The sequence below is a fragment of the Myxocyprinus asiaticus genome, chromosome 6, assembly GCF_019703515.2.
Source record: "Myxocyprinus asiaticus isolate MX2 ecotype Aquarium Trade chromosome 6, UBuf_Myxa_2, whole genome shotgun sequence".
In the NCBI taxonomy this organism is placed as follows: Eukaryota; Metazoa; Chordata; class Actinopteri; order Cypriniformes; family Catostomidae; genus Myxocyprinus; species Myxocyprinus asiaticus.
The window spans coordinates 252,062-275,918 of record NC_059349.1 but is presented as its reverse complement, the minus strand read 5'-3'; the positions used below and the strand labels follow the sequence as shown (position 1 = coordinate 275,918).

Below are 23,857 nucleotides of genomic sequence, written 5' to 3'. Positions count from 1 at the left end.
ACATCAACCATCAGAATGGGGGAAAAAATGTGATCTCGGTGATTTAGACCGTGGCATGATTGTTAGTGCCAGATGGGCTAGTTTGAGTATTTCTGCTGATCTCCTGTGATTTTTACGTGCAACAGTCTCTAGAGTGTAAACAGAATGGTAAAAACAAAAAACATCAAGCGATATGATTATTGTTATTTGGGTGTATGACTGAAATTATGTAAGTTTTGCATCCATTTAGACTCAATAAGTGCCTGAGAATATACTTACATGTGTAATTTATGTGTATTTAATGTTTTATGTGTAGCTCAATGTGTTTGACAGCCAGTTGCTTCTCATGAAATTTCAGTGTGTGTGTGTGTGTGTGTATATATATATATATATATATATATATATATATATATATATATAAACATCAAAATATATAAAAAAATATATTTTATTAAAAAAAAAAAAAACATTTGAAACTATCTGGACATTTTGTAGACCCATTTGTCATAGATTGGGTTCCACATCTCTAAATACTCCAAATATGTAAGAGTGTTTGGTTAAATTCTCATGCATTTAAGAGGTAATTATATGGTAAAATCACACTTTTTACATCTAAAAAACATTACTGTATAATCACATGTATTGTCTTGTTAAATATATGATCCTTTTTGCCGTACATGTTAAGGTAACCAATTAACACTTTTTTATTTTAGCATTTTTACATTCTTTTACCATTAAAATTATGAACATGGTAAAAAATGTTACACTGACACATCCTTGTTACCCCAATAACTTGTTAGAAACAGCTTAAGCCGTCATTACCAGTAAAGCTGTGTTTTTTGAATTGGTAATTGAGGCTTGGGTGCAACTTTCGAACTAGCAACGGCAGCTTTGTCTGTTTCTAGGCAAGATCCTGAATCGTGGCATAAGAAAGTAGTTCCACACACGAGCATTTTTGGGAGGCTCCTTAGTTTTTCCTTGGTTATTTATTTGTCTGTTGAAATGTTGTATAAAAGCAATATCACACTTGCAATCATGCTGTTGGTCTTTATTACCTGTGGCCTCGTGCCTCATTACAGCCATGCTGATATACACAACAGCACTCTTGCTTGTGTCATATTGCATTAATATTAATGCTAATATCATATATCATGAATTTGTTTCATATCATACATGTAAAAACATATAATTAAAACAGTAGACTGTAGAGTCTACAGTGTCTTTCCTCTGCTCCACACCATAATGATAATGCAGCAAGAGTGCTTCTTACAAAATCTCATGCTTTTTTAATGGATTAAAATGTGCCATTTTCAAGTCATTAAAGCAAGTTTGGCACATTTCTCATAACAAATGTGACAAGTTTCTGTGCTGCGAACTACACCACACTAGAAGACTAGGAAAAGTGTTGTTCCTAATGAAAGTTGGAGAAGTCCGTGAGGGTTTGGAACAATGTTTGTTTTTGTTTGTGTAGAACGCTGGGGGCTGCGGGTATAAAAGAGCTTCAGATTTGGGGAGAGAGTTTGACAGCATGTAGGGGCCCAGTGCACAGCTCATATTCAATCCAAAGACAACAGAGACCCCTTGACAGAACCAAACCACATACAAAACATGTTTACATCCTGCAAACCTGTGAATGCAGCAAACAGCAAAATCATATCAATCTTGCATTCTTTGATCATGCTTTGTTTGCGCTTTTGTCTGATGTAATGGGGAATGTTCTAGCAGGAGACTACACATATTTAAAGAGATTTCTCATCATTTAAAGGCATCGTAAAGTTGTGAAATTACTTTTGTGAAAATATTATACAAATCATATAATTATATAGGTCATCACATCACAGTCCAAAAAGCCCTGGTGCTGATGTAAGACAGCAACTGCTCAGCTAAACTGACATAAACTGACCTTATTTATTTCACAATATAGTGCTAAAATCTATTAGGTAAAAAAATATAGATTATCACATGAAATCCTTGAGATGAGACCACAAAAGTAATAATTCTTACTTTTGTTTTTGTAATAATTAATGGTTTAGAAGCATTTAAATTTGTCACATATAATGTAGATGTTAAACATATTAAACATTCGTGGAATTAGTGGGTTTGTTGTGTTTTTCCTGAATTCATAATGTAGTGGGTGAAATTCATTTTTGATTTTTTTTTAGATATTAGTAAGGTTCAGGTTGGGTCTCACAGTTATAGCCAAAAGTTTTTGCATAATTTTCACTTTAGGGACAGTTTGACTAATTAAATTAATATCTAACTAATTAACTAAATCATATTACTGTAAAGGGCACAGTTATGTCCTGATTTATCACCCATTTACTCCTGTTATGAAAATGCGTTCCTTGTGGGATTTTGGGCAGATTAATTTTGGATGTTTAATGTGTGAACCAGATGCCTATAGTAAAAAATTTATTTAATTTATATTACATTGAGATGGTTTAAAAATATAATAATAATAATAATAATAATAATAATAATAAATATATATATATATATATATATATATATATATATATATATATATATATATATATATATATATATATTATGTGTAAATTTGATGTTATTTGACAGTAAAACACAAATATCATAGGTGTTTAGTGTATCTCTGTTTTGACACTTCAGAAATGACACTTTTGAATAGAGTTTATTTTGCCTACTTAGTCAAAAAATAATAATAATAATAATAATAATAATAAAAATAATAATACAATTTACACTTGGTCACTCCATGTGTTTTTGCTGATTGGATTGCTATCCAAGGGAGGGGCATGTCGTTCCATCACAGAGAGACACATTTTTTATCTTCATTTAATTATATGAAGATCGCTGACAAAGCTGAAACTAAACACTAAGTGTGTTCGACTTAATGCAGTGCTGGGAAGACCGATTGGCGCTGGACTTGAAGCAGTGCATGCCGATTTGCAATTTTGTCTGACTTGAGACGGTGCCACTGCAGCATCACCGTGATGTATGCCATTAAAGTACCGTAAGAACAATTTGAGACCAGCCGCCTGGCACATCCGCTGCAGTTTCTTGAAAGCAGCTGCATGAGCTCTGAATGACGACACATCTTATTCGTGACTGGCCAGACTCACAATGTGACAACGGTTACATGTGTTTCATGGACTGCGTTCACAATGGCATACTTCACATACTATAATTAATATTAATAGCTACTCAGTGGTCTAGTAGTGTCTGAAGAGGTGGGCATACTTTTTTTTATGAAACCTAAATATCTTATGCAGTGTTGTTTCTAAAACAAGATAAATCACACTGATCTTGTTTTAAGGATTTTTAGACATTTTTACATGAAAACAATACAAAAATTATTATCAAGAATATGATGTTTGCCCTAATATCAAAGGTCTTACTAAAAAAAAAAGAAATTATGATCTAACGTGAATTTTCTTGATAAAAAATATGATCGTGCCTGGTAACATGTGCATGTAAAATGGCTAGAAATAGCATTTTAGCTTAGCGTGAAGCTGACAATTTACACAAGGTTTATTTCTATTTCTTCTGCTCCAAACTTACTTCAAACTTACTTCTCTGTCTGCTCGTATGAATGTAACACATCATAAGAAAGTGTTTCATCGCTGTTCAAATGCACTTTGGATCGCATCATTTATATGTATAAATGTTTTCCATCTGAAAGGACTAAATATTAAATTAAACAAATGACAATAAAATGCAAAGTAATCTCTTCAGTAATCAAAATACTTTTTGAATGTAACTGTATTCTAATTACCAATGATTTAAATTATAACTGTAGTGGAACAGTTACTTATATTTTGTTTTTAAATACGTAATATAATAAGTAATATATATATATATATATATATATTAATGTGCATGGTTGCATAGTTCTTTCAATTAGTCAACCTCTCACTTATACTTCGGGAAACATTTAAAGTTACTTGAAATGGTACTATTTTAGTGCATTTATATTTTTATATTTTGGAATGCTTTGTTCGTAAAATTGTAAAGAATTATTGTTACATATTGTTTTCTTTTCTTTTCTATAAAGGAATAAAGTGCATTTTGACAGGGAAAGTATATATTGAGTAAAATTTCTGCACTTTCCAAATCTGTGATTAATCGTGATTAACCATGAAAAATTATGTGATTAATGTGATTAAAAATGTTAATCGACTGAGCACTAATACAAACCCTTTAAATGATATGCTTTGGCTTGTCATTTATAAGACATAACTTATATAGTATGTCGTTTCATACAAATAATAAAAGCATTAAAATATATAAAATACTCAATACATAAACACATGTACAGATGAAACAGAAACAGTGGTAGTAGTTTATAAAATGTTATTTTTAATTTTAAAACACTTGCTAAATTGTATTTTGTCTACCACACTGGCTGATCAATTACCAGCAGTATTAGGCATGAATAAAGAAAATAAGGTGATTATTAGGTGTTAGGAATTTTTTAAAGGTTTAGGGGAAATGAACGTAATGCTCATATTTTACATTATTGCTGGTTGCAAGCAGAGAATCAGAGACAGCCATGACGCATAGGTATAAGTGTCAAATGATGTTAGATTTATTACAATAAGCCAAACCAACTAGAATGAGGTGCAGAATGAGCTATTTACAGTGTAATTAGTGCAACAACAAAAAGTAGTAAAGACATAACACAGGAAAAAGGAACCTGAGTGTCATCAAATCAAAGAACAAATAAAAAACAAAAATAATTCCCTTAATCTAATTTCACAAGCCCTCTAATCTGCCTACGAAAAGGAAAATGTAGAAAACAAAGAAACCTGATTTCTTAAGTGTACACGATGCTCTACATGACCTACTCTAACTAAGGGAAACACAAAAATACAAGGGGTGGTGCATACTCCTTACCTAATGTGTCTAACAATCAAATATCAATCACTACGTTTACCATGTATATTGCGCGACCTGCTTACCTGTTCTCTTTTCCAAACAAAAGAACGTCATGGTTACTTGTGTAGCCCCCATTCCCTGATGGAGGGAACGAGACGTGTCGATGTAGTGACACTAGGGGTCACTCTTGGGAGCCCGAGACACCTCTGGTCTTTGATAAAAGGCCAATGAAAATTGGCGAGTGGTATTTGTATGCCACTCCCCCGGACATACGAGTATAAAAGGAGCTGGAATGCAACCACTCATTCAGGTTTTATACTGATGAGCCGATATAAGGTCCGGCCATTTCAGCGGGTAGTTCAGCGTTGTGGCAGGAGGGACACAACGTCTCGTTCTCTCCATCAGGGAACGGAGGTTACACAAGTAACCATGACATTCCCTATCTGTCACTCATTTGACGTTGTGTCGATGTAGTGACACTAGGGGTCCCTATACGAAACGTCACAATTGGCTGAACTGTGTTACGTGAACTGGCGGTGTGTGGTGGACAGACTACTGTGTGTCTCATAGCCAGCACACCAGGTTGACACGTAACCTCCCCCAACATAGTTATGAGTGTCGAACGGCCCTTGGGGACAAGTCGACTACTCAAGAGATAGAGACAGGCTTAACCCAGTCGTGGCCTCTTTTCCCCTTCTCTTTTTTCCACTCCCTAAAAAAGAAGGGGGATTATCCGACTGGGCTGCCAGGTCTAGTCGGGGGGTGTCCCTCCCAAGGGTAAGACACCGTGGAGACCACACCTCGCCCAAAGAGAGGGGGGGATATTTAAGTGGAAGAATACGTCACATGGTCTTTCTGACCATGTGGAGAGTCTTCAAGGTAGATCCTACCCAATGGGGAGGAATTACTAAAAACATGGAGACTGAGGCAGAGGGGCTCTGCCCAAGGAAGACGCAGTTTGCCAACAGGGAAACGAATTAGCAGAAGATATATATCGCATGGGGTTAGCCTTACAGGGAACTGCCACATGTGGAGCACCTACCCCAGAACAAGGCTCTTAGTTAGCACGTGTACTGGGCCGGCAGCGAGTCTCTCCGAAAACTCGACTGCCACAGGGCTCGGAGGAAGTCAACCAGGAAACAAAACTTGTGAACACTACTGGGAATTAATGGCGCAAGTCTTCAGCTCAAAAGGAGGTGGAAGGTGCTATGTGCAAGCGATACACCCGGCCGGCTATCCCGGGCTTATCCGCTTGTATTGCGTGCCACTACCTGGGATGAAACCGGTTCCACCCGGAGGTTGTAGAACCTTGCAAGGGTGTTGGGTGTTGCCCAGCCTGCTGCTCTGCAAATGTCTGTTAGAGAGGCACCCCTGGCCAGGGCCCAGGAGGCCGCTACACCCCTGGTAGACAGGGCTCGTAGCCCTACCGGGGGCAGCATGTCCTGGGCATGATATGCCATAGTTATGGCGTCAATGAGCCAGTGGGTGATCCTCTGCTTGGAGACAGCGCTTCCTTTCCGCTGTGCACCAACGCAGATAAAGAGCTGCTCAGAGATCTAAAGCTCTGCGTGCGATCCAAATAGATGTGTAAAGCGCGCACCAGACACAGCAACACAGTTGCCAACAACTCGAGGCAGTTGATGTGCCAATGCAGTCGCAGGCCCATCCACAAGCCGGCGGCAGCATGCCCATTGCAAACAGCGCCCCAGCCTGTTTTGGTGGTGTCTGTCGTGACCACGACGTGCCTGGAGACCAGTTCGAGGGAGGACCTTGTACTGATATGCCTGACCCTCGAATGCATACCGCAAGAAGGGTCTGTGTCGAGGAAGAATCGAGACGTGGAAGTACGCGTCCTTCAAGTCTACCGCCGCGAACCAATCTTGATGCTGGACGCTCACCAGAATGCGTTTTTGCCTCAGCATCTTGAACGGGAGTCTGTGTAAAGCCCAGTTCAGTACTCGCAGGTCCAAGATTGGCCGCAACCCACCGCCTTTTTTTCGGTATGATGAAGTAGGTGCTGCAAAACCCCTTCTTCATCTCGGACGGAGGGACAGGTTCTATTGCGACCTTCCGTAGGAGGGTAGCGATCTCCGTGCAAGGTAGCAGCGTTTTCGTCCTTCACCAAGGTGAAGTGGACACCGCTGAACCTGGGCGGACGCCTGGCGAACTGAATTGTGTAGCCGAGTCGGACGGTCCGGACCAGCCATCGCAACGGATTGGAAAGCACAAGCCACGTGTCCAAGTTCCGCGCAAGGGGGACCAAAGGGACAATATTGTCGGACGTACCGGCAGGTGGGGCCTCGTGGTGGAGCTCGAGGTGCCACACATCTTATACATTCACTGCCTGGCATTAGCGTATTCATTGAAGTGAACTGTTTTATTTGCATATAATGCGGAAATTGAAGATTTATATCTGTTTGGTGGAGAAACATTGATGTGGTCAAGTGTAAATGGAATGTACTTATTCAGTCAGACAGCAATCTAATCAGTAAAAACACATGAATCGTATTATCCAATTTTCGTGAGAGCACTAATTCTAAGTGCAATTTTCATGCCAGTGCAAAGTACGGGTGGGCATGGGAGGGAGTGTTTGTGGGTGTAGGTGTGTAAACTGAGGGTGTATTGTATGTTAGTGAAGTGGCACAAAGCGCAATTTGCTACTTTCCTGAGAAATATGTCATTGCGCTTAGATGTTTCAATAACACCTCTTAACTCAGCGCACAGTCCAAATTCAGTACCTGCATTTGCAGTTTGGAGATTTCACCAGCAGGTAGTAATAAATTTCATGTCCGAAAGTACAGAACATCAAATAATGTCCTTGACGATCGCTGTTGAAGCCGTTTGTTGAAACAAAAAATTATGAGATATATGTTAAACTTTCTAGAGGTCATGGCTTATTTTTTCAATAATTTTTTTTTATTTTTATTGTTATGTTAATATTTATTATTATTGTTGTATATTTACAATTGTATTTATGATTTAATTTTGACTAGCAAATTTCCACCTGTTGTCCTAGAGTGATTTTTTTATGTCACTGCAAAAGGGGCCGGTGGAAGAAGTTGGAGAGAGTAAAATGTTTGGATTTAGTGTGATTTTTTTTTTTTTTTTTTTTGACATTTCATTTATTTTTATTATATTTTATACTAATAATACTAGCCATGATTTGTGTGTCAGTAGATGAACATAATTAATAATAATTACTTAATTTAATGGAGCATACATCCCAATTCTGATGAGAATCACATTTTCCATGTGTATAAAAGGAGCGTGTTATTGTCATAGAAATATGCCTGACATTTATTAAGGACACATTTAATGCACAAAAGAACGTTCATTTGAAATCTTCTAATTCATTTGCACTACCAACTTCTTATTAATGTGCTGTCTTTGTTTAAATCGTTGGTGCTTGAGGGAATGGGCTATGTAATATGATGCAGATGCTGGAATACATGGCGAAGAACCTCAGAATTAAATTGTGTAGGGCTTTACCAGTTGTTTAGATCAGTGTTACTATCAGAAATAATTAATAATTATTTCTGTAGTTATTAATTAATATTTAAATTAATTAATTGGATCTAACTCATTAAAACCTCATATGGGGCTCCAGTAAATGTAGTGTGCTACGTTTAGGAGCAAGTTTGGTTATTAGCAATAATTAATAATTATCAAAGATAATTATTAATTATTAAAATCAATAGAACATTGATGAGAATCAATGTTAGCTTTTTTAAATCCTTTAAATCAACAGTTATCAAAGATAATCGTTAATTGTTAACATCGATGAAACATTAATTAAAATTAATACTAGCTTATTGATCATTCAAATTCAACAATCATCAAAGATAATTATCAATTATCAAAAATCAATAGAATATTAATAAGGATTAACATTGACGGGGCACCACCCTGAAATCAGGGACAAATAACCAGATAGTATAACAGTCTCAATATTAGATTGTTTTCTTAGGAAAATCGACGTCCGAAGATCCCGACATTCGGGAAAAAAAAACAATGAATGAAGGTTTGAATCCGAGCACTAACATCCCGTCAGCATGACACAGATGTATGCAAAACAAACCAAAACACTTCTCTTTGTAATATAAACAAAGTTTATTTATGCAGTAATATCGATTAATAATTAATATAACGCTGTCAATAAACTTCTGACTTACAACTACAAACTAAACAGTGATATGATTAGATATGGAAATCAAATAATCCTATAACACATAAGGTGTGTGTGTGTGACAGTGTGTGTGTGTGTGTGATTAGTAAGAGAGAGAGAGAGAGAGAGGATTAAGTGACAGCCCTAAAGCCGATTTCGCGATAGTGGGAGAGAAAGCAGTTGTGTTCATCACTCAGAGACGCGGTTTTACGAGCGGGGCTCGTAAAAGTCCTGCGTTATTTGACTCTTTAATGGATGAACTCAGTTTCTGTCTCACCCGCGATGGCGAAATTGCACAATCCAATTTGGTTGGACCACAATACAGCAAAACAAATTTGTGATAATTAATACCCTGAGTATTAATAATGAACGAACATGGCGGTCTGTAAACTGTACAAGCAAAAACCTTGAAACACAAGAATAACACGCTATAATATTCTATCTCTGCCCAGACGTAAACCTCTTACTTGAATCGCATGAGGACACAGGTAGAATGTGTGTTCCTCCGTCCTTTAACTTTGACCCGGTTCCTTGAGGCTCAGGTGATGACGGGAGGCCATTTCCTCGCTCTGTCGGCGGGCGGTACAGCTGTTGATTGTCGGCGGGCGGTACGGCTGTTGATTCTCGGCAGGCTGGCGGAGAACTCAGAAATGTCGACTTGATTGAAGATGGAAGAGAAATCTTTAATCTCTTCACTTCTGTAGGCAAACGGATGAAGATGCGAATTGCTCGGCGGTCTCCTTCGGATCCGTTAAGAGTGTTTGGTTGAACACAGAGTAATCTCAACTCGTCCAGCGAGATGGAGATTGTATGGCCACAGTTTCAAGTCGGACGTTACTTCCTTGTGCCACGAGGTTGCACCAGAGAGCAGCAAAAAAAGCTACGTCTATATTCGGTGAACAAAGTCGCTGGAAGTAACTCACGAAACATTTCAGAGGTATTTCAACTCCTGATGATATCATGTTTGAGGGAGGTTCTGTTGTGTGCGTCATCCAATAAGAGTTGAGAGTTCGATCCTTTAGTGAGCAAGGCTTCATGGATTTGTAGTCTGTTTTGGACTCCCTTTGTTTAATTTTGGCGCAATTTTTATCAGTAAAATTTATGACATGGAATGTGTGGGGGCTGAGTTAGGTTTTATGACTTGTGTTAGGCCTGCCTTTGTCTTCTATCTGAATACATGAGGCCCAACAATTGCACTTAGTCACGACTTTTTGTACTTTGCGCGCGCAGTTTCACCACACCCACTTGCGCGTTGACTTAGCACATGCTTCCATGAAAATACCAAAACTTCATGGCCATGCCCATTAACTTTGCACTTATGACTTAAGGCATTTCTCTCAAAATAGGGCCCCTATCTTATGCGTCAGTCAGTCCCCCCCCCCAGTTAATCAATATCACTGCCTGTCTTTTCGCTACAATGGCATTTTCGTTGAAAAATGATTGTGTGTTTTATTGTATGCCTTCAGAAGAGTTATGACTGCTTTTATGAAAATTTTTAGGAAAACTGAGTAATGATTTAAGCTTTAAAATGAAGCACTATCCACATAGTGGATGCCCCTTTATCAACGAAAATCTTGAAATCTGTTGCTTGTTCATGAGTGCATGAGAGAAGCTTATTCACTGTGGCATGTGTGTTCATGGGAGAACATGAGTTGTTTTTAGCACTAAACACTTTAAACACTACTTTTATGATACTTTTGGGTCCTTTTTAAAAGCTGGAGTGTGTTATGTTTTCGATGTGAAAATACTTTCTCATATCTCAGCTTAATATACATAGACAACTATACTTAAACCATTTGTAAATTGATTTCCCAGAAAAGTGTAAACACTGTGGCACTTTCAAACATTCATCTGTTTGTTTGTGTGGACTGGATCGCCCGACACAAGTAACATTGACTCGACCAATGGCATGAGTTTGGTGGCAGGACTATCTGTTTGTTCAACCAATGGCAGATAGACAGTGTATTCAAGAAATTGATTTGAAAACAATGTTATTTTTGTAACACAGTTTGCTTAGGATAGTGTCATGTCACAGAAATGACATAATTCAGCATTAAATTGAGGCACTATTCTCTGCTACTGTACTGAAAAGATGGGCTGTGATATTCAATAAAACATCTCCATTTGTGGTGTGCATAAGAGAGAAAGACGTGGGTTTGGAATGACATGAAGGTGAGTGTCTTGTCACAAACATTTGCAGCAAGAAGTCACCCAGTGTGAATACCCATAAAGTAAACATGATATGGCATTCAAAACCCATTTTATGGGTTGATGTCAAACAAACAAACAAAAAAGGGTCTGTTTCAGAGACAGAGCCGGTTCTTTTGGTGAAAGATTAAAGACAAAAAAAAAAAAAAAAAAAAAAAAAGAAGAAAATGCACTCATGAATCATTCCCAATATGAGCAGGAATTTGTATTTAAAAAATACATTCTTATTTCATGTTGACCTTAAGTCTGAGGTTTAAAGTTTGAACTTGAAAGAAAGCAAATTACAGAGAGCATTTATAATATATAGACTTTTATACATGAAACAACCTTATTCTTATAATAGGCCTACCTGAAGCATAATACACAACTAAATATTTTACTTTAACATTTCCACAAAACTGTAGCCAATAATTCTCCTGCTGCTGTGTCTGGAAACACAACTAGGCTACACGATGAGTCTTGTCTACCAGAAGGGGGACAAGTCCGCCCGCTTAAGACGCAATTGAAAAGCGGGTCTTCTGATCCGGCGATTCCCTGGATCCAGACGCCAGGTCTTGTGGACGTCCCTAGGATTTTAATCATACCTCTCTGTCAGTGTGTGAGAGCAGCAGGCTGACAATGATTTCCTCCGTGATTGCGCTCAGAGCGCGTCCCCGCATGGAAGGGGCCCCCTCTGGAGCCGTCCGCATGGCTTTGGGGGCCTCGCTTCCATTTTCCATTATTATGTGGACTACCGGAGCGACAGCGCAGATCGAGACCTCTCAGGTTGGTGATGAGGAGGGAGCGAACTTCTTCCTCTCTGATTCTTTTCTTCCTCGGTGCTCATTGTCACATTAAATTAGAACACAGGCACTCTCTTACAGTCTTCAGCCTGTGCCAATGTGAGGAAATAATTATTTTTACTCGTTTTTTGCTTTACTGCTATTTATTTATTTTTTTTGTTTGTTTTTTTTTTTTTTTGCTCACATACAGCAACATGTTGAGGTCTGTTACGCGCAATTACAAAATATCATAAAATCAAACGTGTACGAATTTTAAGCGCGTTTCCGTTATCTCTGAGGACATTACTAGATAATTATGATATTTGAACACTTAAGCTGTTTTAAACAGATTAAGCTACGCTGGAATTTACCGATAACACTGTGGTTTTACGGTTAATAGATGCAGTAATGTCACGTTAGACTGAATTAGCTTAATTCTGATTTCATAAAAGGATATACATTTATGGTATTCAGCGGGTTTCTGTAGGATGTCGCGCCGCAAACAAGCCAAACCAAGAGCTCTGAAAGGTAAGTGCTGGTCCTCCATACCTGTAACGGCTTTTCAAGAGACCAAATCAGGAATTTTATAAGACACGCATGCGATATAGAACGCAAACAGCGATATTATGATCGCAGAAGCGCTTCATTTGGACTGCGTGAGTTTCAAAAATAATTACGAAAAATCAAATGTTTTCTTGATCGATCTGCCTGATGTAGCCTACTTACAAAGATCAAAATGAATCAGGAACAGAAACCGAATATAAATCTTAATCACTTAACCTTGTGTTTTATATCTAAGGGTGTAGCGTCATGTTGAATAGTTTAAGATAATGACGATATATGATAAGTGTTATTGAATGATATGACCTGGATGTTAAATTGGCACGAAAGGTTAGAGTGACACATCACGTGACTAGAGCTCTGTAATGAAATGAGTTTATTTGACGTTCACTTGATGAGAATTTGATTTCTGCATGTACCATACTGACCATTTGCTATATTGTGACATGTATTAACACATTTCATCTGTATGTATTTGTGTATGTGCAAATCTCAGAATCATGGTTTTGACTTAGCCCATGTGTGTACACACACACACACACACACACACACACACACACACACACACACACACACACACTCACACATTCTCCATCAGGTAAATATTCTGTAAGTGTAAGTGTTGAATGTGTATCACAGGGGTGACCAACATTTCTTATTTTTGGCTAGGGTGACCATATTCTGGTTTTCCAAAAAGAGGACACCTTTTGGGTGTGGAATAATAAGGTTCAAAACAGTGTAACTATGAATGCAAACTTTAATACAGTGAAAAAGACATTCTGTTAGCATTACATAAATAAATAAACATTTCCAACATTCTTTTGAATGTCCATGTACTAAAATATAATATTTGATGCCATGAGTGTACCTTCATTTATTACTATTATTTTGAATGGCCATGGAAAATGAAGCAATGTGATAACAGTTTTACCAGGTCGCAAAAAGTAGTCTGTTAATTTACCTGATGAACTTTCACCTTTTGCTGATCCTTTATTCTTCGCAGAGCTAATGTGTGCTTCTAAATCACTTGCACCTTTATTAGCAACTGACACATAAGTGCCAGCTTTACATGTCATGCATTCTGCTTCCCACGGATCTTGACCTGGATGAAAGCATGGGAATTTTTGTGCAAATCTTCTGTAAATTTGCACTTTCGTTTGGGCATTGTTTCTACTCAGCTGTCATTGGCTACTACTGTCAAGCAACTGTTTGATGCTGAACACAACAGCGCTTCGCGCGTTCGCGGAGAGATTGACAGGCAGGAATTTGGCCAATAGTCGCTGCAAGCCTCTTATGATCGACCAATTGGTGTGCGAGCAGGCGGGACTTACAAAGAGGGGTTAAAGCAATTCAAATATGCATGCACACACAATGAAGTATTAGACCAGATGCACATCATAATGCAACTAAAGCCGAATCCTGGACATTTTCGCAAATGTAGAAAACCCGGCAAGACGCATTGTTTAGGTCCGAAAAAGAGGACATGTCTGGGAAAAAGAGGACATATGGTCACCCAATTGTTGGCCAGATGCAAAAGGAAAAAAAAGTGTTTTATTATATTGAAGAAGAAGATGAAGAAGAAAAAAAAAAAAAAACGGCTAGATTGACAGTATTGCATCATCTTTATATTGTATGCTTACAGTATTTCTCAATTGCTAACTGATTCTTTTGGCCCATTTACCTTAAATATTACTTAAACTCTCAAAACAAAGACACATTTTTCAAAACTATAAACACAATTCTTCTGTTTTCACACATGTTCCAGTTTGTTTAATATTTTCTGAAAAACTCTACACAGAAATGCCCTAATTTTCCACAGGATTAACCATGTTCTTATTCAGAAAGCACAAGCACTCAAAATAATTCACTCAAGGCATAAAATGAACTCCATACGTAAACACTAAGCAGCAAAATATTTCACACACCAGTCAGAATTTCAGGATAAATAAAAATGGCCACAGGTGATTATGTGCTTTGGAAAATGAATTTTAACAATGTTTGAAGATATGGAAGGCAGAAAGACAGCAGACAGAGGGGAAGAGGAAGATAAAGGGGCAGGTTAAACAGTTTTCCCTTATTATATTTGCTCTACAGTATTCTGGTTGACTGTTTTTTTGGATGGTACAACAAATCTGGGCAAAAAATCTGAGTCGTTTTACAGTTACATCTACCATTTACGTAAACCTTCAGACAAGAAAACAGCCACAGCAACTGCAGTAACTAAAACTTATTTTAGACAAGTAGTAAATCTACTGGGCTTCTCTACTACATTATTGCAGTTTAGAGGCCATATACTGTACTGTGTAATGCATGTATCACATGTTCATGACACTTGCTCTGATAATTTGTGAAAATGGATGTCTACTTTGTCTAACCTGACAGTACTGGTTCTACTGTCATGTACTGTATTTCTGCAAAACTGAGGAGCATCTTACAATGCAGAGTAGTATTATTTTTACTGTATATTACATTCCTTAGTTTATGCTAATTTATCTGTACTTTATTTTATTATTTTTTTTACTGTAGTATGGAGTCATTGAAAAATATTTTTGACAGTGATTTCCACCCAGCATTACTTTAGAGTACTGTAATGTAGAGTTACTCTCAGTCTCAAAAACACTTTTTGAACACTTCCATATTTTATACAGTATTATGTGCTATAACCACAAAACATAGAGATTGACTTGCAAAATTCTCCCTGGTTGATAGAGGTTTTTTGTAGCAGTATTTTGAATTGATTCAACTAATGTGTTGTGCGCAGTGCAATAGTTTGTGTGTTTGCTGGATTTTTGTGTCATTTGAAGTCAGTGTTTGAAAATGGTGAATTGTTTCATGAAATGTGTCTTGGCAATCGAGAAACTAATCTTATGCAAGTTTTAATCACACTTTATGGAGAGTAGCATGACATTTACTTATCATTAAATAGTGTCTCGCACACACATACATGTGCAGGGATAGAGAGTGAGAGAGAGTAAGCCACATGGACACAAGGATGGTTAAAAGGAAAATTGATGCACTTGGGTCTTTCTTGATGTTTTATTTGTTAAATGATAGACAACATTTGGAATCATCCGTCAATGTATTTAAAATTTGCCAAATGACAGAAATATTTGTACGCATCTGATTTTCATCCTCTCATGAACCTTCTATTCCCTCATGTAACACCAGAGGTTCGCAAACCCCCGTCTTCTAAGTGATACAATGGTTTTGAGTGAGAAACAGACCAAAATGTAACTCCTTTTTCATTGTAAATCTTGACTCAGTATACTTGGCATGTTCATGAGCAGCTTGATTACACTCCCTTGAGCATGACACATGCGCAGAACATGCATATGTGTTGTACATGTTCATGTGCTGTACACACGCTCTGCACATGCGTCAAGTGCTAGGAAGTGTAATTGAGCTTCTCTCATTAATGCCCCAAGAAGGCTGCGGATGTCAAGTGGAACTTGCTGGAATTATTAGAATTGTGTGCAATACCGCACCAAATTTTAGGTCTGTGTATGTGAGCTGTGGAGTTTCAATAGATGAAAGTCACCTGACATGCAGTGTGTCCCTGAGGAGTTGAGCAGTAATCAGGTCATGAGTTAGTCCAGAGGATCTGATGGTTCATTTGTCTCATGTAAATGTCAGTTCTCATGTGTTTATTTTAAAGCTCATATGTATGAGGTTACTGTTACCACAGGGTCTGTCAGCTTTCAACACTACAGGGGCACAACACTTATCACAACACTAATGCTGCTCTCCAAACACTTAAGTCTATGTGTGAAAATATATTTTTTAAGAAAAATGGTCGAACTGTTAAAATATTTTAAGTTTGTCAGAGATTTTCAAAGTTGTCCTTTGGGTTTCAGATGTTTTGGATGTCAGGAAACAATACAGAGGCAAGAACATTTTTTTGAAAAAAGATGATTTTCCATCATACTTTTTTATTTATTTTTTATTTTTTTAGAATTAGAGTCTTAAAAATGGTTTCTTGACATGCTCACATTCTCTCAAATGTATGCTCTTTAGGTTAATGTTTATTAATTGAAATTGTGAATGTAATGTACTGTCAGCAGCAGTTTATCTTAAACTCTGCTAAATAATGCTAAAATGAGCATTCAAATTTTGGATGTGTACCAAGCACTGATGATGACTTAATGCCTGTTCACATCAAATACGTGACGATTTTAATAAGACGAACTTCCAGCTAAAGGTTTATTCACCTTTAAAGTCCGTAAAAACATGAAACAAACTATTTCACCCCCTGTACAGTAGTGTGCGCTGTTGCTGTTTTAGACACATTTATACCAGTCTCCTGCCCTGCCCAGCTGTCAATGCTAGAGATTAATATATTAAATGCTGTTAAAGCATTTATTTATCTAATTTGGCATAACTGTTTCATTATGTGCTTTCCATGGTGTTGATGCATTTTGAGGAGTATCTGTTTTTTATGAGAGTGAGATGAGTAAAGAGTGCTATTGCATATTTATTTGCAAATGTATTTTGCAACGAGTATATTCCAAACGGTCTCCCGAACCCAACTTCTCTTTTTATAATACATGGATTAATGTCTGGATAATATAACACAAGTAACACAAGGTATAGTGATATAAATACACGTGGAATAATGTACATTAACCCTTATGTTGTGTTCTGGTCATTTTTACCCGGACTACTTTTTTAATTTTTTTATTTTTTTACTTAATCCAATTGGATTAAAATTCCTTGACTTTGTTCACATATGGTACCTGAAAACACACACCAAAAATTGGACCATTTTCTTTACATCTTTTTTTTTTTTTTTATTTAACTTTTTTACAATTGTTGTGGTTCCGGTCAAAAATGACTGGCCATTGGAAATGAATACATTAGACTAAAAAAATAATATAAAGAAATATTAAGTGTTCAGGAGCATCCCAGTCCTTTAGATGAGCACATATGTGGATGTGTGTTTGCCCACACAAAGTCCTCGGATATGTGTGCACACAATACTCAATACACACACACACACACACAGTGTGTGTTGAGCACCCTTTTTTGCATCGTCTTTCCATGTACACTCTTTAGTGAATATTTCAAGATCTATCACATTATTTTGTGTTTGGGCTCGTTTAAATCGGGATAGTCTGCTGTAAGTTACGATATGTCATTGTCTATGTTCTATGTATGTTTAAGGAAGTAATAAGGAAAATGTGACAAAAAGACACTCTTGTTTATTATATTTATGTTTGTCTGTGGGAATTTCATACACTAATACTCACTGCGGTTTGGCCTCTGAGTGAAACAAATTTGCTCATTGCATTCTACATATAGTGACCTTTCCAACGATACATAACACAGGGCTATCTCATCTTCTTAATGGTTTTACCAACACTGAATATAATTGTTGTGATAACAAATTTGCAAATGATGAGAACGAAACAGTTCTTGTTTGTCAGCTAATTAAAAAGCATTATTTAAAAATTGGTAGGATCTGCTATATGCACTGTAAAGTCCAGATTCTATAATGACACCAATTTTGTTAAGATCAAGCAAGAGGTTATTAATTTATGTAATTATTATTATTTTTGTTTGTTTGCCCCCAACAAGCCCAGAATGAGCTCAGTTTAATGAATCCTTCTATCAATAAAAATATATATATTTTAAAAATATGTTCAAAAAAGGAGGCCAAACCTGTCATAGTTATTAAAAAAGAAGTTGATAAAAAGATCTAATGCATTGTGATAATATATGCAATATGAGAGATAGATAAACCATCCTAGTGGGCCAGTCATTTCTGACCAAAAACACAAAATGTGTCAGCACAAAACAAACACAACACAAGGGTTAAGAAAACCAGGTACAGTTAAAAAAATGTATGCATAATATTAAAAACAATATAAAAAAACTGGCTCACTGTCTTTTCTTTATTTAAATTATTTCTTTTTATGGGATATTTTACTGTGTGCTTAGTGCAAACAAATTGCTGGTTTGAATAGAGCCATGGGTAATGTTGTGCGCTACGTTCAGGAGCGGGTTTGGTTATTAGCAATAATTAATAATTATCAAAGATAGTTATTAATTATTAAAATCAATAGAACATTGATTAGAATCAGTGTTAGCTTTTTATTCCTTTAAATCAATAATCATCACAGATAACCATCAATTATCAAATTCAATAGAATAATAATAAGGATTAATATCGCCTGGGCACCATCCTGGAATCAGGGACAGACAGTATAGCAGTCTCAATATAGGATTGTTCTCTTAGGAAGGTCGCCGTCCGGAGAACATCGACATTCAAAAGGAAAACAATGAAGGCTTGAATCCGAGCACTGACATCCCCTGCCAGCCCTTGACACAGGTGTATGCAAAACAAACCAAAACACTTCTCTTTAAAGTATAACCAAGTTTATTGATGCAGTAATACAGAGGCGCAAAAACCATATATGCAAAGTATGCAATGCATAGGGGTGACATGTAAAGGGGGGCGCCAGCGGCTCACTAAAGGTGGTGCAATCGGCCTCCTCGACCCCTCCAATATCAACCCCCCCCACCCCCCCTGCTCAACGCTTATAATGGATGACACCCTCCCACCCCCCCATGGGGTACAACATTTTGTTTTGCATACCCGCTCGGAAATGTGTAGTTGCGCCCCTGCAGTAATATCAATTAATAATCAATACCATGCAGTCAGTAAACATCCGTCTTCCAACTACAAACTAAACAGTAACAAGATTAGATATGGTAACAAAATAAGCCTATAATACATGAGAGGAAGGTTATGTGTGTGTGTGTGAATGAATGAATGGGTGTGTGCGTTTGTAAGGAGTGACGCACACAAAATGGCGGACGTGGCTCTCGCGCGAGTATGTCACGCGAGGTTTCCGGCCAGAGAGTATGGCCGCAAATGTGGGCGGAGAGAGACTGGTTAATGGCGTTTGCCCATTTAGCATGTGTCTCCGCTTGTACGGTAACTTAGGGACAAAGGTGAGCTTTATCGCCAAGTTATCTACTAGCCAAATGTGTGTGCGGGTATGTTTGTGAGTGGTAGCGTGTGTGTGCAGTTAGTACGAGAGTGAGAGAAAGAACAGAGTGACGGCACCGAAGCCGGTTTCGTGATCGTGGGAGAGAAAGCAGCTGTTAGTTTATCACTCAGAGATGTGGTGAACGGCTCGCAAACTGTCCCACGGTCTTTGGTTCTTTAATGGATAAACTCAGTGTGCCGGTCTCACCCGCGATTGCAGAAATACACAACAGTCTAACGTGGTTGGACGACAACTCAACAAATCACATTCATGATAACAGTACATTACAGTAATACCTTGAGTATTATTAGCAGCAATGAGTGGACTCGATGGTCCGTAAACTTTACAAGCAATAACCTTGATACACAAGAATAACACACTATAATCTATCTCTGCCTAGATGTAAACCTCTTGAATTGCGTGAGGACGCGGGTAGAATGTGTGACTCCGACTCGGTTCCTCGAGGCTCAGGTGATGACAGGAGGTCATCTTCGCTCTGTCGGCAGGCGGTACGGCTGCTGATTCTTGGCGGGCTGGCAGAGAAATCAGCGAAGTCAAGTCGGTTGAAGAGGGAAGAGAAATCTTTCTTCACTTTTGCAGGCAAACGGGTGAAGATGCGGATTGCTCGGCGGTCTCCTTCGGATCTGATAGCGTGTTCGGTACACACATAGGTGTAAAGTGAACAATGCTTTGTGGGATTTGTAGTCTTTTTTTGGACTCCCTTTGTTTGATTTTGGCGCGATTGTTGTAGTTTGGCTTTATGTATGTATTTATTGTACGTATGTAGGCCTCAGTCAGGCGTTATGACTGTATGAAGGCCTGCCTTTGTCTTATATCTGAATACATGAGGCCCAACATTCCCCCCTTTTGTCTGAAGAGTTGGTTGTTGTCCAGAGTCTTTAGAGCAACTGAAGGGCTGGACAGTTCTTGTCGGTTCACAGTAACCTGTGGGTTATGCCGTCCATGTATTCCTGATAGAAAAGAAAACGGTTGCACAGTCCATACAGTTCATTAGAGTTCACAGCGGCTTTATCGTCTGGACAGAGATTGAGGCACATCTGGACACAGAACATCTAGCTAAGTCTAAAACTATATTCATCACACATAAACAAACACTTCAAGTTATAGGTAGGCACAGCATTAACCGTAACACAGTCCTTTCTTGTTCTTTGGTCATAACACAAAATCAAAGTAGAACCTGACAATGGTTACTAGGACCAAAACGTTAGAGGAAAGGAAAGGAGGGTCAGAGGTTAAATGGCTTATCTTTGGAAATGATTGGTGTTAACCTGTGGGATGAGCTCAGACTGGTGTGTAAAATGCGGCTGTACGTGGAGGAGGGAGTCCAGTCTGGCCTGTAGGTGTTGAATATACCTGTACATGGCGTGTGCAATAATTGCTGTGATGATCCAACCACTAAGGAGGACCCCGACTGCGACCAAACTGATAGGGTGTTCTTGGTAAGATGATGATCTGCCTGTGACTAGGAAATATAGTGGTCAAGCCAGTAGGTTTGAAACTGAACTTCACTAATTTCGTCCCTTCAGCCTGAAGCTGCTGTTAAAGGGTGGCATCAATGGTGAGGTTGTGACCTCTAAATGCATCCATGATCTCAATTTCTGTGTCATGTTTGTCGACGTTGAGATGATGGAGGACAATATCATCAATGTGCACGGTGGCTCCTTGGGGAACCATTAAGAACACCGTCTGGTTTGGTAGCGTTAGTTTAGTGACTGTATCATGGCAGTTGTATGACATTAGAATTTCGGTGGTTGGCGTGTTAAAAAGCCAGCGATTGCCTGCTCGCTCTATCCTGGTCTCTGTTCCTTCATCTTTGACAGACATGCTACCTTGACACTTTTGTTCAGGGGATCCGGCTCTTAGGCCGCAGAGGTAGGTAGTCACCTTTCTAACAAAGGGGTTGCTTGAACAAACCCAATGAATGACCTTCCTCTTGGTACACATGCTTAGGTTAGGGATAAGGTAGCGCGAGGGGCCTCATCGTGGTAAGCCATTGTTGGTGGGGTTTTGAGGTGAATGGTGTGTTACCTCTCTGAAAACCAACATTCAGTACGGACTTTAGTCGGTATATATTCTGCCTTTCTATGATGGGTAGATTGAGGATGAATCCTATTTCGAGGTTCTGAGGATTTACTTGGATTGGAATTGCACTGCCAAGACTATATGCCAGGTGTATCTATGAAGGTTGCACAACGGAGGTAGTAGCAAATCTAAGGATTTGTTCGAAAAGGTCTAGGGAGACCAGGTATGCTGGAATCCTTCCACCACTCAGACTGTTGACTGAGTTAGTGCATGGCGACGGGATGGTTGAGGCATGCAGCTATCCTTATGGTGCTACTGTGGTGCGTCTTCTCTCCTTTGGAGTGAAAATGGCTTGAAGAGCTTAATCTGATTTGAGTGGACCCATTTGTATGACGGTGTTTGGCTTGGTTTTGAGACCCTGATGCGGTAGGCTACTGGTGAGAGCTTTCCCACTATCTCGAGGGGCCTGACCAACTTGGTAGGAACTTTTTAGAGATTCCTGCCGGTTTGGTGAACCTGAAATAGAGTACCTTGTCGCCGACTTGGTACTCACGGTGAGATGCTTTCCTGTCATAGTAGGTTTTGGATCCCTTGACATTGGCTTCCAAGTTCTTCTGGGCCCATGCAAATGTGGCCCGAAGATGGTCACACAGGTCCATCACATATTGGTGCACCGTATAGGCGGTTGCAACACTGACGTCTTCGGGGAGGTACAGAAGGTGTAGCGGAAGAGTCATTTCTCTTCCAGTTGTCATTTCGAATGCTATGATTCCTGTGGTGTGGAGTAGACCTAATGGACATCAGCACCAGGGGGAGTTTCACATCCCAATCTCTGCAATTGCTGTTAACATACTTCTTAAGCATGTTGATAATGGTGTGGTTCGCACGTTCGACCTGTCCAGATGACTGGGGATGGTATGGGATGTGGAAGTTGACTTTCACGCCTTTGATTTCATACATGGTAGTCGTGACGCTTGAGGTGAAATGGGTGCCTCGATCCGAATCAACGGAGAGGGGTAACCCCAGCAGTTGAACACATGGTTCAGCAGCAGGACTGCGGTTGCCGCTGCCATGTCGCCAAGGGCAGGGAGGCATTCCAGCCACTTGGCGAAAGCACAGGTAAACGTGAGGAGGTACTTGTTACCTCATAAGGATTTAGGGACTGGTCCAATCCAATCACCCTGGAGGTGGGACCACGGGAACCTGATGTCTTGGTTCTGGAGTGGGGCATGATCATTGGTAGGGGTCCTCTTGACTCCTGGAGGATGGCGACCTGTTTTCTGGACCAAGCCCACGTGTCCACGATGGTAGTCGATTAGTGGAGCTAGTCGGTCCAGTAGGTCCTGGCCAATTAACAGTGGTTCCGTATTAATAGGACATATGTAAACAGGGTGTACTAGCATCATCCCTTGAAAGGTAATGTTGATCCAGGCCCGTTTTGTGATAGACAACTTATCTGGCGTGTAGCTTGTGATGCTTACGTTGCAGGTCTCGATCTGCAATGGTTTGCCGAGGGAGGGCGTTGCTCTAGCCACCTCTGCGAAGGTGTTGGAACCCATCAGTCTTATTTCAGAACCAGTGTCGAGTAGTGCGTGGGAGCTGATGCACCCCCTTACCACTACTGATGTGTATACGTGTTGGGCATTGCCCTTATGGCCCAGATCGCCCAAGAAGGTCAGAAAAGGAGGGTGTGGCATGTTAGGAGTGACTGTTTTGGGGAGCAACTTGGACTCCCCTGTTCCCCTTTCCCAACCTACAAAGTAAATTTTGGCGTTAACGGGAGGGGGTACATCATCTAGTCATGCTGACGGGGGTTCAGTGCCATGTTCCTTTGAGGAGTTCGGAGGACCTGGTGAACGTAACGGTACGTTACAGTAATACCTTGAGTATTATTAGCAGCAGTGAGCAGACTCGGCAGTCCGTAAACTGTACAAGCAATAACCTTGATGCACAAGAATAACACACTATAATAATCTATCTCTGCCCAGCCGTAAACCTCTTGCTTAAATCGCGTGAGGACGCGGGTAGAATGTGTGTTTGTCCATCGTTTGACTCCGACTTGGTTCCTCGAGGCTCAGGTGATGACGGGAGGCTGTTTCCTCGCTCTGTCGGTGGGCAGTATGGCTGCTGATTCTCAGCGGTCTGGCGGAAGTCGACACGGTTGAAGAGGGAAGAGAAATCTTCTTTCTTGACTTCTGTAGGCAAACGGGTGAAGACGTTCCAAGTCGTACGTTACTTCCTTGTGCAACAAGGCTACACCTGAGAGCAGCAGAGCCACATTTAGGCACGGC

The 23,857-nt window shown here is 39.3% G+C and overlaps 1 protein-coding gene across 3 annotated transcripts in view; it reads left to right on the top strand.

The window, feature by feature from the left end:
• Positions 1–11,814: 11,814 nt before the first annotated feature.
• LOC127442853 (zinc finger protein 521-like) overlaps positions 11,815–23,857 on the top strand; it is a 263,975-nt gene continuing 251,932 nt past the window's right edge. For 2 of the 3 annotated variants that reach the window (XR_007897530.1, XM_051701090.1), the window contains exon 1: positions 11,955–11,974. The gene's annotated coding sequence lies outside the window, so the exon portion shown is untranslated. Of the gene's footprint in view, positions 11,975–23,857 lie in introns of all 3 variants that reach the window. The other variant, XM_051701091.1, reaches the window with a different exon arrangement.